The sequence below is a fragment of the Trachemys scripta genome, chromosome 9 (assembly GCF_013100865.1).
Source record: "Trachemys scripta elegans isolate TJP31775 chromosome 9, CAS_Tse_1.0, whole genome shotgun sequence".
In the NCBI taxonomy this organism is placed as follows: domain Eukaryota; kingdom Metazoa; phylum Chordata; order Testudines; family Emydidae; genus Trachemys; species Trachemys scripta.
Window position 1 is genome coordinate 58,530,155 of NC_048306.1, and position 16,739 is coordinate 58,546,893.

At 44.0% G+C, this 16,739-nt stretch overlaps 1 protein-coding gene across 3 annotated transcripts in view; it reads left to right on the top strand.

Moving 5' to 3' along the window:
* Positions 1-6,010, top strand: part of FAM168B (family with sequence similarity 168 member B) — a 32,244-nt gene extending 26,234 nt beyond the window's left edge. For all 3 annotated transcript variants that reach the window (XM_034780821.1, XM_034780823.1, XM_034780822.1), the window contains one exon: positions 923-6,010. The gene's annotated coding sequence lies outside the window, so the exon portion shown is untranslated. The remainder of the gene's footprint in view (positions 1-922) is intronic.
* The last annotated feature ends 10,729 nt before the right edge of the window (positions 6,011-16,739 follow it).

A 16,739-nucleotide genomic window follows, 5' to 3' on the forward strand; every position in this document is an offset into this window, starting at 1 on the left:
GGGGGTAGAGTCCTAGGGGGCCAGTTAGGATGTGGGGAAGGTCTCAGGAGGGGGCAGTCAGGGGACAAGGAGCAGGGAGGCTTAGGTAGGGGGTGGAGTCCTGGGGGGCAGTTAGGGGCAGGGGTCCCAGGAGGGGGCAGTCAGGGGACAAGGCGTGGGGGGAGGGTTGGGGGTTCTGAGGGGGCAGGAAGTGGGAGGGAGTGGAAGGGGCGGGGCTAGGGCAGGACAGGGGCGGGGCTAGGGCGGGGCTCCTCCCGTCCTCTTTTTTGATTGTTGAAATATGGTAACCCTAATTTTGGCAAATCTGGAATGTCTGTTCCCTTTTGCTTGTGAAGTCCATGGAATGTCACTGAGGGGTTTGCTTCCGAAAACCTAATCCTTTTTTGTAGCAAAATCTGTGCCAGCAATCATGTTATAAATAGCATTTGGGGTATGAAATTTGTAGGAAAATCTCTTCACTGCCAAAGCTACTTAAATATAACACCTCAGTGGATGTTGGATGTGTGAGGAAAACAAAGGGTCTTGTGTTCAGGATTGCTGCAGTGAAGTACTAAGTACTTGAGTGTGCTACAAATTCCTCAGTGGGAAAATTCAAAAGCTAACAAATATTTTTTAAATCAAATAGTTTGTCAGTGACCTTTTAAAAAAAGTCTAGTCAACGTAAGATATTCTAGTAATAAAAGCTGCTGTCCCCCGATTCACCCCAGTTGGTGACTTAAGGGGCTGTGAGTGGATGGTGGGTTTACAGCATAACTGCTATAAAGTAGCATTAGGTTATAGTTTATGCCTTTAAAAAAATCAATCTATTTTAAATGCATAACAGTGTAGAGCTTGCAGCATTAAACTAGATTCTGGGATATTACTTGGTTAAAGTAAAACATAGTTATGAGTATCTATCTTGCCTCTTTCTCTCTGAATGTAGGTTTGAAGATGGGAGATATGCAATCAAGTAATTGAGGTTTAAAAGTTGGTGCTGAAGCCCTCATGCCTCCAACCAGGACTTTCTTTCTTCTGAATGCTTTCAACACTTTGCTAAACACTACTAATTCCAGATCACTGAAGATTTTTCCAGTGCTGCATATCTTACATCTTGGAACTCCAGCAGTTAGTCTTAAAGCAAATCCTGTTTTGTGGACTGTCTTGCAATTTTTTAGCTAATTATAATGATAAAAAGGGAGTATAAACTTATTCTGATCCATATCTAGTTGAATGCATGTTAAAAAAAAAAAAAAGCAACAAAAAAAACAAAGCTTGCTCATGCAGTGACTGATGCAAAAACCATATGCAAAATCCAAAGGAACTGAAAAGTATTTTACAACTTGTATCGCTAATGCACTGTTGTAACATATGCAGGGTCTTAAAAGGTAGAATCGTGAAAGTGAATTTCTTTATAGAATACCATAATATACATCAGATAACTGCTTCAACCTTTTTGGGTTGATGGACTTGCCAGATAAAAGGGGGAAAAAATTATTTAAGTGATGTATTCCTTTCTAATTAAATTCAGCTAACGCAAATTGGAGTGACTGGAAATCGAGTCTGATGAGCTGTAGAAATCCTGCACGGAATTAGTTTACCACATTTACCCTTTCATTTCTATTATATGGATGCAGTGTTACGTGGACATTCTTAAGGATCAGAATGGAATGGTGAATGAAGTTTTGTGTGGCCAGTTAATGAAAAATGTGAGTAAAGCAGCCTTCCAAGCTGCCCATATCCTTAAGGCAAATCTGCGCCATTAGATGGGGTGGTAACACCATATATGTATATATAAAATGAATTCTGGCTCCTGAAAAAAATACATGGTGATAGAATCAAATTTTCTTTGGCTTCAATCCAGGAAATCCATTCTGTTTTTTCCTAAAGAATGTTCTAATCAGCTGAAAATGTATGTGCAGTTGACGCAGCTTGCTTTTCTAATACGTAAGAAATGCTAGGGTTTTCTGCAACCAACAGGAGGAGTTCAACTACATGTTATCCTGAAGAAAGTTTGTGTGCTTGTTAAGTGTATTAAAGGGGAACAAACCATTTTAACACAATTTCCTTTTAGCTTGTATTACATGCAATGTGGTTTATGGGTGCAGTATAGCAGGGCTGTTGGAATGTAGAGATTTCAGAAAGTTTTTCCTTTAAAAAAAAAAAAAAAAAAAGTAATTGATCATAGTAGGAGTCATTCATTGGTTACAAAATTGTTGATGTAATTGTTGGGTTTTCCTTCTTTTACCTCTTAAATTGCACTTGGAAAGCATGCAAATTAAGACTGACTGCAGATTAGTGTTTCATTGCAATGAGTCATTTCTGGTATTCTTGCTCGCAGCTTCAATTTTTAAAAAGTACCTCAAAGCAAATGCTGTGGGGATAAAGGGCTAGCCTTGGAACCCATTTGTATACCAAAATCATTATGGGAAAGATTTTAAATTTTTAAAGTTGATATTGCACAACAAAATCAAGGTTTTTCTGAAACCTGCCTGATTTATGATTCCAGTAAGATGCAATTTTTTTCCAGATACATCCTGCCTGCAATAAATTATGCGGTAAATGGTTATAAAATGTTGTTCCCTTTTAAGAGTTTACATAGAGGTATGTCAGGCTGTAGTGTTTGTAGTCTAATTTCCATCCAAAAATAATTTTTTTTTAAAGTTGTGTATCGACTTGGGTTTTGTGTTGAAGTGGTCTGCTCCTTCTACAGGTTTGGCAGCTACTTCAGGGTAGCATCAGTGCTGATTTAATGCTGCCATTCCCATACTCTACCCTGGTGGGAGGCGTATGCAACCTGAGTGCCCATTAGAGGTTAGAGTCTTCAGTAACTATTTTTTACAATAAGCACTCTTTGTATTTTTTTACTTCCATGTTTTGTTTTATAAAGTTTAGGATTATTTTGCATGGATCACTGTAAACAGACTACCCCTTATTGCTAATGCCTTTAACATAACTATGGTGTTAACTATAAGTACTTTAAAACTTACTCATGAGCACTTACTACAGCTTAAGGATTTCCATATATTTGTATATGGAGCAGAGAATTACCCCAAACAAACGATTTGAATCTGTACTGCTTTGTTCAAGTCTGTTTAACAATTCCATTTGTGTAGTAGGTTTGCAGCATTGACTGGTCAAGTGCTCCAGAGGCTGTAGTGAACATTAATGCAGTTTAGCTAGTTTAGAGTGAGAGTTTCATTGTCTTTGTATGTTTTTAATAAAAATACTTGTGAGGTGTGAAACAATGCTGTCTTGGGGAGAAGCTATAGAGAACAAGTTTTAAGCTTTGCTGTCTCCAGTCTTGTTTCCCAGCGATAACAAAGCTTTGAAACCCTAGGAGAGAACTTTCATGAATGCTGTGTTAGATAAATAGTTATGGAAAGAATATAAAGTCCTATATATTTGCTCTGACTTCAGATTCCTAAATGTTTCCTTGGAATTGTTGTTTCCTAATAGTACTGTTCCATAACATTTAGGGGGTCTCGCTTGAGCACTTTTTTCTAAGTTGCATTATGGGATTCATCCACAAAGGGGAAATTATACCTTTTTTCTTGCAAAAGGTATGGCACCTTCCAGATGTGATATAAACTAATGGGAGGTTTGAGCTGTTCTCCAGTAGTGTAAGGGAGTAACCAAAAGCACAGTGGTGGGGGAGGGGGTGGTGTGTATATAAACAATCTTAATGGCATTTTGTTGCAAATAGTGGAAAGCATGGATATGAAACGGTGATAAAAATCATACATTACACAGTGGGGTGGGGGTCGGTCTTATGAAACATTCTCTCCTGATTTTTCTATTACATTCCCTATTTAAAATCCTGTATAGCTTTACACACATAGACACAGTACCTGGCTGCATTGGAGCTTTCAAGAAAATGAAAGGGCTCTACTGCAGTAGAAACCAGTTCAAATCAAGCTTCTCTGAAACTTTTATGGCAGCTTCATAGAATAGAATAAAAATACTACTACTTTAAACCTGTAATTGAAGACCGCTATTACAGCAATAATATAAGAGAAGTCTAACGTAAATTTTGGATCTAACTTCAAGTGTTGCATTTAAACAAAGTATTGTTAAGGCTGAGGAGTTTCCCCTGTTGGTAACATCTGATTGTGTCTCTTAAATATAGCAATGAAATCAAGTCATTCTTGAAAATGACTAAATAACTGGCATCAGAAGCTGGTAGCCCTAATCTGTAGTGTGATCATTAACCAACCAATAGGAAGGAAATAGAACTACTTCATTATTTTAAATCTTGTTTATAAACTTATTTTAACCAACCATTTCCTGTTGAAGTTTTAGAAGACGTACAGAATTGCTTTTTGAGTGTACTATGCAAGTTAAGGGCTTAGATGCAGCGATAGATGACAAAAGTTCATAATTTGGGATTCAGTTGAAGTCCTTCCTCCTGCCACCTCACCCACTGAAAAGCCCCGTAAAGTACAACCATGTCTTAGTGTTTTCTGACTTACAGTTCATGGTACAGATATGTATAACAGGGTACTCCACATTGATTAGTCTTGACAGAGCAATCTAGCTTAATGTCTACAGAGAGAATAGGCCACTTACCATATCGGAGCCAAAAAAATGTTCAGAATTTTGACTCCAAATAGCTCCCCCAGTGCTTGGACACAGTATTGGATACCATTAGTTTTGGCCTTAAACATGTTAATTTTGCCAGAAGTGCAGCAATCTTTTGACACAATCATTAACTGTAGGTTTAAGACCATATAAGAGAATAGAAAATACCTTTTATGTGAAACCCTCACTTATAGGCACAGAAACAGTGAGGTGATACTTCAGTTAAACTTCTGGGAAGAGAGGACAGATTTCCTGATTGTTATTTGCATAACTTGAAACTAACCAGAGAAAGAAGCTTGGGCTGGTGTCTTTACACACATTTTATGCCTACTCTTCTCCAGCAGGTGTCACTATAGGATAATTTACTATTTCTGGAGGTTTGAAACAAGCCATTAATCCCCAGTTTAAAATGCATTCTGTTAATGGAAAACCTGTTAAAAAACATAAGGAAGAATTAAACTTGTCCATGTATTTCTAATTAAGGAAGCATTAAGCAGATAAGTTTTACCCACTGTAAGCCTCTGTACACACAGTTGTGAATGTTAATAAGGAAAAAGTGCACTGGGGTAGGATCATTTTTCACTAACATGCCTCATTCAGAATGTTCAGGCCTGTTCAAAGATTTCCTCTTCTAAGCTAGTGAGGACTTCCCAGCAGGTGTTGTTTACCCTGTGAGTGTGTAGGGAGGAGATGTGATGAGGCCACTAGTGTTGAGGGGAGGAGGGGGCTGGCATGGAGGAGGAACAATGCTTAATTGGGGTGTTTGGGGGAGAAATCTCTTCCCTTGTCTCTTGAATGTGACATTTGGAATTATTGGACTACCACAGTGTTGAGTCCACTTGTAATATCAAATATTCTGAACAGTTTATAACCTGAAGCTCCAACATCAAAAAAGTGAACGTCACTTTCCCAGGCCTGTTGTGACTTTTGGGACTTAACAGGCAAACTGGGAAAGCTTCTTTAGCTGGCTGCTGTACAGACTTGTTTCAAGTAGAACGGATTTGTTAATGATTTTTTTTATTGTAGTGCTATTATTGGCTGCCCTCATATCTACGATTTTGGGGATGGGGGAGTGCATGCAACAGAAGTACAAGAGGCCCCAGTAATAGTTCTCCATGTTTGTTACAAAATAGGCACAGGTTTCCTTTTTTATGACTTTTTTTAAAACTGTCTTACAAGCAGTTATATTGGTACTTTTTTAAGTTTAGGTAAATGTTGTCTTCCAGAATAAGTTTTAAAGCATCACTCACTTCTGCATTGAACTATTGCATCAACACACAAAGGAGTGGAGATTCCATTCTGAGCCAGTTCAATTATGTGTAAATTCATACTTTTTTATTTTTATGCAATCCAACGAGTAGATGAGCTCAGATTTAAATTCTTAAAAGCACGTTTATTGTAACAAGAATTGTTATGTATTCAGTTTTCAATAAAGATTGACTTGTGTTGCTTATTATGGTCTCTTGCTATTCTGTTTTTAATAACGCTGGTCACATTTTTATTATTTAATTGCTGACTGGCAGCATAACAAATGTAACATGTTAGAATAACTTCCTTATCAATTTGCTGGTTACTGTACTTATTAGCTGAATATTTTCTTCCCTTCCATCAGTTAGCTACACTTATACAAATAAACTCTCTTGTGGTGCCTTAGATTAATAGAATCCCTGCTAGAATTCTAGCTCTCCAGTTGGGTCCAGAGTAATTTGGCTCCATAGTCTGCCAAGGGCTACCCACAATTGCAGGTACTGCTCCCTAATTTCAGCCCTGGGTGTGCCTGGTGCCCAAAAGGGGTCTGGGTGCAGAAGAGAGAAATCTGCCCGGCCACCAGAAACAATGAAGTGCTTCACTTAGCAGAGTGGGAATAAACTTCCCTGTATAAGCAGGATTGGTGTAGCTCCATGTCATCCCCTTTGACATCTCTGCCTTACTGGTACAATTGAGTCCTTAGAGTATAATGAAAATGTGTAACTGTATAGCTTAGTGAAACCAATGAAATGCACATGCATTTTCACAATGTCTTAGTGTTTGTCTTGTATCTGGGATTCAGTGATCTCTTAAAGGCAATAAGCCTGGAGTAGGAGGAAGTTTAGGATTAATTAGGTTATTCTCTTAGGCTTTCCACACAAGCAAATTCACAAGTAGGAGTGATAAAGACCGCTAGTCTAGTCCTTTTTCCTTTAGAGGGCAGGTGGCTGTAAACATTCCTCAGTTCATGGCCAGGAAGCAAGACAAAGAGTGAAACTTGAACATTATGACTTTGGCGTATAATGTTTCATATAAGAGGATCAGTATTTATTTTAGGTTTCTGACCTGAAATAGTTTAGTAATACTCCATCAGAGCAACATGGATTTGAAGAGAGATGGGAAGGTAGTACGACACCATGGAAATCTTACTGCAAGTGCAAGTTGTCTGGACTTTAAAATTGCATAGGGTTCCCTGTTTCATTATGTACTTTTGCAGTTATCAACCAGCCTAAACCTCCCATCTGTGGCTGGGCATTTAACTTCTACTAGGATGTTTCTTGATAAGATTTTACCTCCAGTTAATTGATTGCCAATGGATAGGGTAAACTACAAATGTTTGGGTGGTTGTGGGGAGAGTCCAGACTAGTTTTTACAAACACATCAATGGCATTGAGTTAATTGTCAATCAGCTAACTTGAGAGAGAAAAAACTAGTGAAAACAATCCCTCCACAAAACTACCAGAACCTGAATTGTATTTGGAGGTTGGGGAGGCGGTGATGTGCAATTATGCTAATTCTCCCTCCCCCCAATCTCATAAATTAACAAACACTTTAGTGCAAAGGTTTCTCTTCCCTCCCCCTTCCCCTGGGTAATGGCCAGGGTAGGAAAATCTATTTTTTGGCTGAGGTTTAAATATATTAAGATACAAAGAGCCTTCAACATTCTAGAAACATCTCTGTGCAGCTTGGATAGCAGTCAATGAAAAAAGCAGTCTGAAAACTGCTAGGACAGTGATCACCAGCAGTAGGGCAAGAACCTTTGGGGTTTAAATTTTCCAATAGGCAGTAAAAATGTATGCCTCCCTTTGAGATCCTTATCTCCAGCTGCCAAGATGACGGACAAGTCAGCTAACAGTGGGAGGTGACCACTCCTGCGAACAATCACTGCCTTTGCTTCTTGGTTTGTAGTGGTTTCAGAGGGGACATATTCACTAGGAGAAAGTCCCACTGTTCTCAGTTTTTATTTTTAAAATTTTCTGGGAATTTATCACTGTTACAAAAATGGGAAAAAAAGGGTGAAAATCTGTTCAAAAACTAATGTTCCCTGGGTAAATATTAGGGAACAGGAGGACAGAAAAAAGCAACACATAGAAAAAAGTACTGAAAGTAAAAGCAGTTTGATGCTGTTGCTTATTTAATGAACTGTACAGTACATTAACAGTACTAACTGTGGCAAGGCACCACCTCGGTCTCATTGGGCTTAGCACTTCCCCCGCTGGCTGTGGAGGGTTCTGGGGTAAATCCTTCCCCCTCTGTTCTCTTATCGGTATTTTCAAGGAGTGCTCCTCCAGCAAACACAAAAAACCCAATTTACAAACAAAGAGGGATACCTTTCCCCGGGCGGGCAGGCAGGTGTGGGGGAGGGGTTGTCCTGTTGTTCCTGGCTGTCAGTCCTTCCCCTACACAGGCAGTCCATTTGGTTGTTTCCACCTTGGAGAGCAGCAGCCTCTCACAGTACTGCTATTAGACCTGCAGCAGCTTGTCATTCCCTCCCACACCAGAAGAGGGGTTTTTAAAGATTTCGGGCAGCCCTTCATTGGACTCAGGTATCCCTAATTGACCTGAGGTAACCCCTTCTCAGCTTATAGGGGAAAGGGCCTTTATCATTCTAGGGCTGACATCTCTCTCAAAGAAAATGAAAAGAAGAAAAAGGAAGCAAAGGAAAAAGACACTTGATTTAAACTGAAACGCCAGCCTTCTCCACCCAGAGAGAACCAATGGCAAAGAAACAGCTGCTGGAGCCAATTCCCTATGGATTCATGGCATAGTGTAATTTAAAGAAATAAAGGTGTCTATTTAGGACAAAATGCAAAAATTATAATAAACATAATAAAAATCACACTCTTGCATCTATCCCAGCCTGACTTTCACAGTACCTATATGCACGTGCATGTGTGTAGCTTCTACTACATTGCCTTAGCCTAAGACATAGCCTCACATTTACACTTCAGCTAATTTATTATTAACCTAAACACACCTAGCTAATGTACTGGCTTTTCTTAACCTAATCAGTATCTTCACTTACTTGACCAGTCCAAAATTTGGGTGAAAATTGGTAAAAACCATCTAGCAGCTTTTGTAAAGCCTGGAAGAAAACTGGAAACAAAAGGCCTCAACTGTTAGTTCCCTGAGAGGCTTCAGCTGTAATAAATAGGTGCTAGGTCCTGATAGAGTAGCTACAACTTGCACATGGGTTGCAAGATAGCCCATATCCAAGCACAAGTGTGATGCTTTTGTTTGCCTATTTCAGGGTCACATCAAGCCATTAGCTATGCTGCTTCAGATGTAATGGAATAGAACCTGGGTCATGTGACGATCACAAGCGTTTACACAATACTTAGAGGTCTCTGGTAGTCATAAGAAGCTTCTCTGCTACCTGTATTGTCATGCTGGGTATTGCTGGCCTGTTGGTGATGGGTGAATCAAACTTGTCAGCTACAACTATTATTCCTATTTGGCCAACTAAATGTTGCCAAACAAAGTGGACCTGAAAAATGTTAGGCTGCCAAGTCATGTAGTTAGATATCTGCTGAGAGCATGTCAAGTCACCCTGTTGCTTGGTTTGGACTCTTACCTTCAGCTGTTCTGCAGTCATTTGTAGTAGCTTGCTGCTTTCTGGACCAGAGGAGAGAAACATAAGGCTGTTGGTAAAGGTACCAGCCACTGTATAGGCTAAGAAACCTAATAAACATACTTGCTTATAAAACGAATCGCCTCTCTGAAGTCACTTGCTTGAGTGGGATGGGAAAGAGACTAAAATGATGGAGCAGTAACTTCCAATCTTTACCCCTCCTCTCACTTATGCTTTGGTTCAAATCCCTATACTGCACTGATGGAGCAAGCAGCGAGACAGTCTTCTGAATGCAGAAATAGCAGCAGGAGACTTTCTATAGCACTAGGATGCAGTCAGGCACAGAGCCACCCTCATGGCCTAAAGCTGAGGCTAACACAGGAATAATTATATGATTGTAATGGCCAGGAGAGAAAAACAAAGGCTTGGACAATGCTGCAGTCAACTGAAGCGAACTTACCACCTAATTTCCCCATGACCAAATAAGGCATTGGATGCTCTAGTGCACAAATGTTAATGTTGCTGAGGTCAGAGTTAGATGAACAGAGTGTGTGTATTGTGTGCAGGGCAGTACATGGGAGGAGAGAGGGAGCTCCTGGTGGAGGTGAGTCTGTCATCAAGACCAGCTCTACACTACAGATGCTACAGCCTGCAGCTATGCCACTGTAGTGTACCACACTGTAGCTGCTGCCCATATCAATGGAAGGGGTTTTGTCTGTCGCTGTTGTGAATCCACCTTCCTGAGCAGCTGTAGCTAGGTCGGGTGGATGGAGGAATACCTTTGTTAACCTAGCTGAGTCTAGACCAGGGGTTGACTTAACTGTGGCCTTGGCAACACTTGCAGATGTACAGCGCTATGAGTTAAACCTGACTTCGTGCAGCTGAGTAGGGAAAGCGCTGCAGTCTGTCCACACTGACAACTGCCCAGCGCACTGTTGTGGCCACATATGCGGCAATTGCAGCGCTATTGGGAGCGGTGCATTATGGGCAGCTATCCCATAGAGCACCTTTTCCCATTCTGACGCTGTGGGTTGTGGGAAGGGGGCGTGGGTGCAGGGGATTCTGGGTCCTGTCCCAATGCCCCATGATGCATCACTTCGCATTCCAGAAATCCCTTTGTTTCTGTCCACCTTTGGCGCCCTCTTTCAACGGTTTCTGTGCAGCGCGATCTGTCTGCAGGAAATGGAGTCCGAACTGCTGAGGCGTATGCTGACGAGTCTCGCCAGCACGTCACGTTTGGCTGTCGAACTATTCCTTAAGATCCAAAGTGACAGTGCGAGTGAGGGTGAGCAGTCCGACGATGCTATCGAGCCGCGTATGACATGAAATTGCTTGTGGCATTCACGGACATGCTCAGCACCGTGGAACGCCGCTTTTGGGCTTGGGAAACAAGCACCGAGTGGTGGGATCGCATCGTCATGGAAGTCTGGGATGACGAGCAGTGGCTGCAGAACTTTCGGATGAGAAAACCCACTTTCATGGGACTATGTGAGGAGCTTGCCCCCACCCTGCGGTGCAAGGACACGAGATTGAGAGCTGCCCTGCCAGTGGAGAAGCGAGTGGCTATTGGAATCTGGAAGCTGGCAACTCCAGACAGCTACCGGTCGGTTGCCCACCAGTTTGGAGTGGGAAAGTCAACCGTTGGAATCATGTTGATGCAAGTTTGCAAGGCCATTAATCACATCCTACTCAGAAGAACCGTGACTCTGGGAAACATGCAGGAAATAGTGGATGGCTTTGCACAAATGGGGTTCCCTAACTGTGGAGGGGCGATAGATGGGACGCACATTCCTATTCTGGCACCACCCCACCTAGGATCCGAGTACGTTAATCGGAAGGGGTATTTCTCCAGGCACTTGTGGATCACCGTGGGCGTTTCATTGACATTAACACAGGCTGGCCCGGAAAGGTGCATGACGCATGCATCTTTCGGAACACTTGGCTGTTCAGGAAGATGCAGGCCAGGACTTTTTTCCCAGAGCGGAAGATCACGGTAGGGGAAGTTGAAATGCCCATTGTGATCCTTGGAGATCCCGCTTACCTGTTAATGCCGTGGCTCATGAAACCCTACACAGGGAGCCTTGACAGCAGCAAGGAACGGTTCAACTACAGGCTGAGCCAGTGCTGAATGACTGTGGAGTGTGCCTTTGGCTGTTTAAAGGGCCGCTGGCGATCTCTATATTGGAAGCTGGACTTGGCCGAAAACAGCATCCCCGCGGTTCTATCCGCGTGCTGTGCCCTCCATAATATTTGTGAAGGGAAGGGTGAAAGCTTCACTCAGGCATGGACCTCTGAGGTTCAACACCTGGAGGCTGAATTTGCACAGCCGGAGAGCAGGGCTATTACAGGGGCCCAGCGCAGGACTGCAAGGATTAGGGATGCCTTGAGGGAGCAATTTGAGGCTGAAAACCAGCAGTGATATCTGGTGCCCTGGACGGGAGTGAAGTACAGTAGTTCCAATCTTTAGGAATCAGTGTTTGCTAAGCAGACAAGCAGACTTGCAGTGCCTGTTTATTTCTTGGGCTAAGGAGTCTTTTACTTTATGCAATAATAATGTTTTCAAAGCCAAAAAATCCATTTATTGAAAAGAAACAAGGGGGTGGAGTGGGGAACAGTACAATCACAGATTCGCGTATGTCCTGTCTGGTGTGCTGTGCAGTGAGTGCTGCACTTCAGGCCAGCTAGACTGCATGGTGATGGGGGTTGAGTGCAGAGGGTAAGGTTCGTGGTTTTCAGGGCTGGGTGGTGAAGATACTGGTGTTGGAGGCAGCGGGTGGCGTGAAGAACACGGAAATTGGGGAAAGTGGGTTGGAGGTGACAGTGGGGCACAACGGAAAGAGTTTTGGGACAAGGGTTGTGCGGGGGGGGGGTGGCGTTTGCGGTACTGCTCCTCTTTCTGCATGGCTACCAGCTCCTGGATAGCGTCTGCTTGGCGCTCCAGGATGCTTATGAGCCTATCAGTGCTTTGCTGCCGGTGCGCGGTGCTTTGCTGCCGGTGCACTGCATTTTCCTGGCGTATCCTGCTTTCTCTCTTCCTCCAGTTCTGTGCTTTCTCATTCTCTTTAATAGCTTGCTGCATCACTTCTTGCAGCATGTCTTCTTTGCTTTTTCAGGGTCTCTTCCTGAGTCTTTGCAGTCTCTGAGCAGGCGATAAGAGGGATGGCTGAGGTCTCAAGCTTGATGCAGCTGTATAGGCAAAATGCAACATTTAACAGAGGCATCATTGTTTATCCCAGACAGAGTAATGATTCCACCCCCACTTAAGGAGTAGAAAACACACAGGGTCTACACAATAGCATAATTTTCCCGTCGGAAACAGCACACATATCCCACGGGAGACTCAAAATGGTGAGTAAGGGGGACTGATTGTTTCAGGGCTGCACTGTCCTCTGGGTTTCTGTGCTTTGGGGAGAGCCAACAGCTTCAGGGGGCACCTACACTGAACACTGTCCCAACATTTTCCACAAGAGTTCGTCCTGGACGATATCTCATTGCTGAGGGTGACCTGGGAAGCCAGGGAGGATCTTCTACTGCAATGCGGCTTCCTCCCTGGCCCACATGCAGCTTGCCTGTGAGCAGCAATGATCCCCCCGCTCCTTGCGGCACAGTGGCGTGGACACGTTAGCCTGTCTGGGACAAGGACCACGGTTGGCTCTCCTGATAAACCTGCGCAAGTGCATTGCACATGTTCTGGATGAGACATTTGAGGAGATTACCAAGGCCAATTACTGCGATGTGATAAACCAAATCAATGCACTATTCCGTATCTAGGCATGCATGCCTAACCCTCCTCTCCCAAAGAGCCCGCACTGAAAAAATTCCTTCCTGAAAAAAAAAAAAACGCTTACCGGGAACCTGCTCTTCTGTTTGTCCTCCACCAAGTACCGGCCGCTGCGACTGGCTACCTTCCTCCTGGTTTGAGAAGAGCTCCTGGCTGCATGGCTCCAGGGATTCCGGGGTGTCTCCATCTGGCCCACCACCATCACTCCCGTTTTCCTCCTCCTCCTCCCCCCCCGTACACCGGCTCTGAAGTGTCCATGGTGGTGCTCAGAGTGGAGGTGGGGTTAACCCCAAGTATCGCATCCAGCTCTTTGTAGAATCGGCAGGTTGCTGGGGGAGCACCCGAGCGGCCGTTTGCATCGCGGGCTTTGTGGTAGGCACTACGCAGCTCCTTCACTTTAATCCTGTACTGCAGGGGGTCATGGCCCCTTTCCATCCTGTCCTTTGATACCTTCCCGAAGGTATTGTAATTCCTACGGCTGGAGCGCAGCTGGGACTGTACAGCTTCCTCCCCCCAAACACTGATGAGGTCCAGCAACTCGCCATTGCTCCATGCTGGGGCTCGCTTGGCGCGTGGAGGCATGGTCACCTGGAAAGATTCGCTGATAGCACTCCACGCCGGGCTGAGCAAACAGGAAGGGGATTTTTAAAATTCCCAGGGAATGTAAAGGGTGGGTCACATGGGTTACTTGAGGCCAGGGCAGTAGAGTTTGAACTGATGACCAGAGTGGCTAGAACAGGCATTGTGGGATACTGCTGAATAATTTTGGAGGCCATTCACAGCGCATTGGGCAGCCACACTGGCGCCGCAGCGCAATACTCGCTATTCCTTTCGGAGAGGTGGGGTACATGCAGCGCTGCAACCACGGAGATGCAGCGCTGGAAATGCCTTGCCAGTGTGGACAGGGAGTGAGTTACAGCGCTTGGGGAGCCTTTACAGCGCTGTAACTCACAAGTGTAGCCAAGGCTTATGACACTCGGGGGAGAGGGGGGTAAATTTAGCGTTGTAGCTTGGGTGATCTAAATTTTCAGTGTAGACCAGGCCCCATACTGGTTAATCAATGTGTAGGTGTTAAAGTAGGCTCCCTCAGCTTGTTGCTTTCAAGGGCTTGTTGTGTGGGTGGGTTTGGCACTTAATCATTCTTAGGGAGTTTAACCTTTTGTTGGGTATACAATAAACCTTCAGGCGTTGTTTTACATTCCAGCATTATCTCCAAACCACAATTGAGGGCTGGGGCCCACTGTGCTAGCCGGTGTGCAGACACCTAATGAAGACAGCTTTCTCAGGCTGCATGGCAAACAGGTGATTGAAACAGACAGACAGGAAGGGGGTAGGTTGAACGGCTGAGATAATGAGAGAATTTACCAGGAAAGCTGCAACCACAACCCAGCACTGAGTAGCTGCTCCCACCCAGGAGTGATTTGAAGGCATTCCAGAAGAGGGGGTACGAGGCAAAGAGGAATTTAAGAGGATAAATGGCATTGTGAACTTTGACCAGGAGCTTTCCCCAGAGTGCTACATGATCTTCCTTGGTTCCTTGTAATACTGTAGTGTCATGATTAACCCCTCCTGCCAGCTTCAAATAGTCATGTTATGGGTTAGGTTGCTAAAGTGGCACATCTTTGCATGGAAAGAAGAATTAGTGGGCAAATGAAACCATGTCCTTCCGGAACTAGCTGTGCTGGGCAGCTGGATTCCTGTTTGTCTGTTAGTGTTTGAAAGTTGTGTGTCCAGGATTCGGCAGGCCCCTGATGTGGAAGTGCAGGGGAGCAAGGGGGAAGCACATCTGGCTTATAACCGAGCTGTGAGTGGTTTATAAGCAATAATCTGGAAGTGATGCAGATGTAGCGACACCTACAGAATTTTGGCACATCTCCCTCCCTTAAGCTTTAGAAACACTTAATACTGAAAAGCTCAACAAGGTCCCATGCTGTAGTTTACTGGAGGATGGGGCAGACTACCTGGATCCCCGAGCCTACTGAGAGGATTATCCTGAATATTATTATAATTAGATAGTTCATTTCTTCTTTAGATTGTCTTTTCTCTGATTCTAGGCCTCTCCTTTTTCTCCTCCTCCTCTTGGGCTTTATTTAATTGATGTTCCAGATTCCTAGATTGCAAGGCCAGAAGGGATCATTGTGATCATTTACTATGACCTCCTGTATAACACAGGCGAGAGAACTTCTCCAAAACAATTCCTAGAGAAGACTTTCAGAAAAAACATCCAATCTTGATTTAAAAATTGTCCGTGATGGAGAATCCACCATGAGTTTTGGTAAATTGTTCCAATGGTTAATTAGTCTTGCTGTTAAAATTTTACACCTTATAGCCAGGACTGCCTCTCCATTTAGAACTTCTTGACCAAAGTGAGATTGTGATGATAGAGGAAAAATTAATTCTCAGCATTTGCACCATCAGTTCTAACATTCTCTATTGCGGATGTTTTGTTTTTTTCTCTCTAGTTCTCTTTCACCAGTCCAGGGATCAGGCAGCTCTGTATCAGTGTCCAATATGGCCATTTCACCCAGGAATGCTATCTTCACTTCCTTGTTCTCTCAGAGACCATCACCTGCATCTGCTCGGACTAGCTGCATGATTTCTGTGATGTTAGGGGTTCTGTTTCTCTGGGCGTGCTCACTGAGGAAGCTGGGAATTCCTGGTCTATCTTCCTCGTGTGGTTTTCAGGCTGCTCTTGCTTGTCTGTTTCCAGAGCCTTCTGGGTTGTCATCTTATATTTGAGCTTTTTTGCTTTGAACCTCTTTGTATCTGTATTTGCTTCTCCAGACTCCTGCTGATGTTCTGTGGGTGTTGCTTAATGGAATGTTCATCAGTATGGTCACTGTTCCCTCCATGCTTTCCTGATCTGGAGTTTGGCCTGATCTCAGCTGTATGTTGCCTACCTCCTCTCCCATGGTGTATATGAGGAAATGCTGCCTCTTTCTTTCAGTTCAGCCCTGGCAACACAGCCTGTAATGGGGGCTTCTCCCCTGTGTCTGGCAGTAGGATCCAGCCAGTTGTGACACTATGCAGACAGGAGCAGGGAGCATCGAGGGGCATCTGCGCAGTCTTAGAACAGAGGTAAGTGCTTTATCATGGATAGTTAGCAGTACTTCTCAGTAGAGTGAGCCCTGCAACATTAACCCTTTAAGGGCTTGGCTACACTTGCGATTACAGCACATTAAAGCAGCCCCGGGCGCACTAGCTCACTACCAGTCCACACTGGCAAGGCACGGCTAGAGCGCTTCTGGTACTCCACCTCGGCAAGTAGAATAACATTTGATGCGCTTCCACTGGAGCGCCCCAGCATCATGTGAACGAGGTGTTGCATCACTGCACTCTGATCAGCCTCCGGAAACGTCCAATGATCCCCTAAAGTCAAGTGGCCACTCTTGTCATTGTTTTGGATATGCCCTTTGAAACCTCCGTTTGAAAAGCCGGCTGCTTATCTGCTCCAAGACAAAACAACCATTACTGTGGAGTGCTGTGTGTGTGAGAGAGAGAGAGGCGGGGGAGGGGAGTGGGGATCTGCTGCTGTCTGAACTTACAAGACAGTATGCTGACATGCTCTCAGCCCCCCAAAAA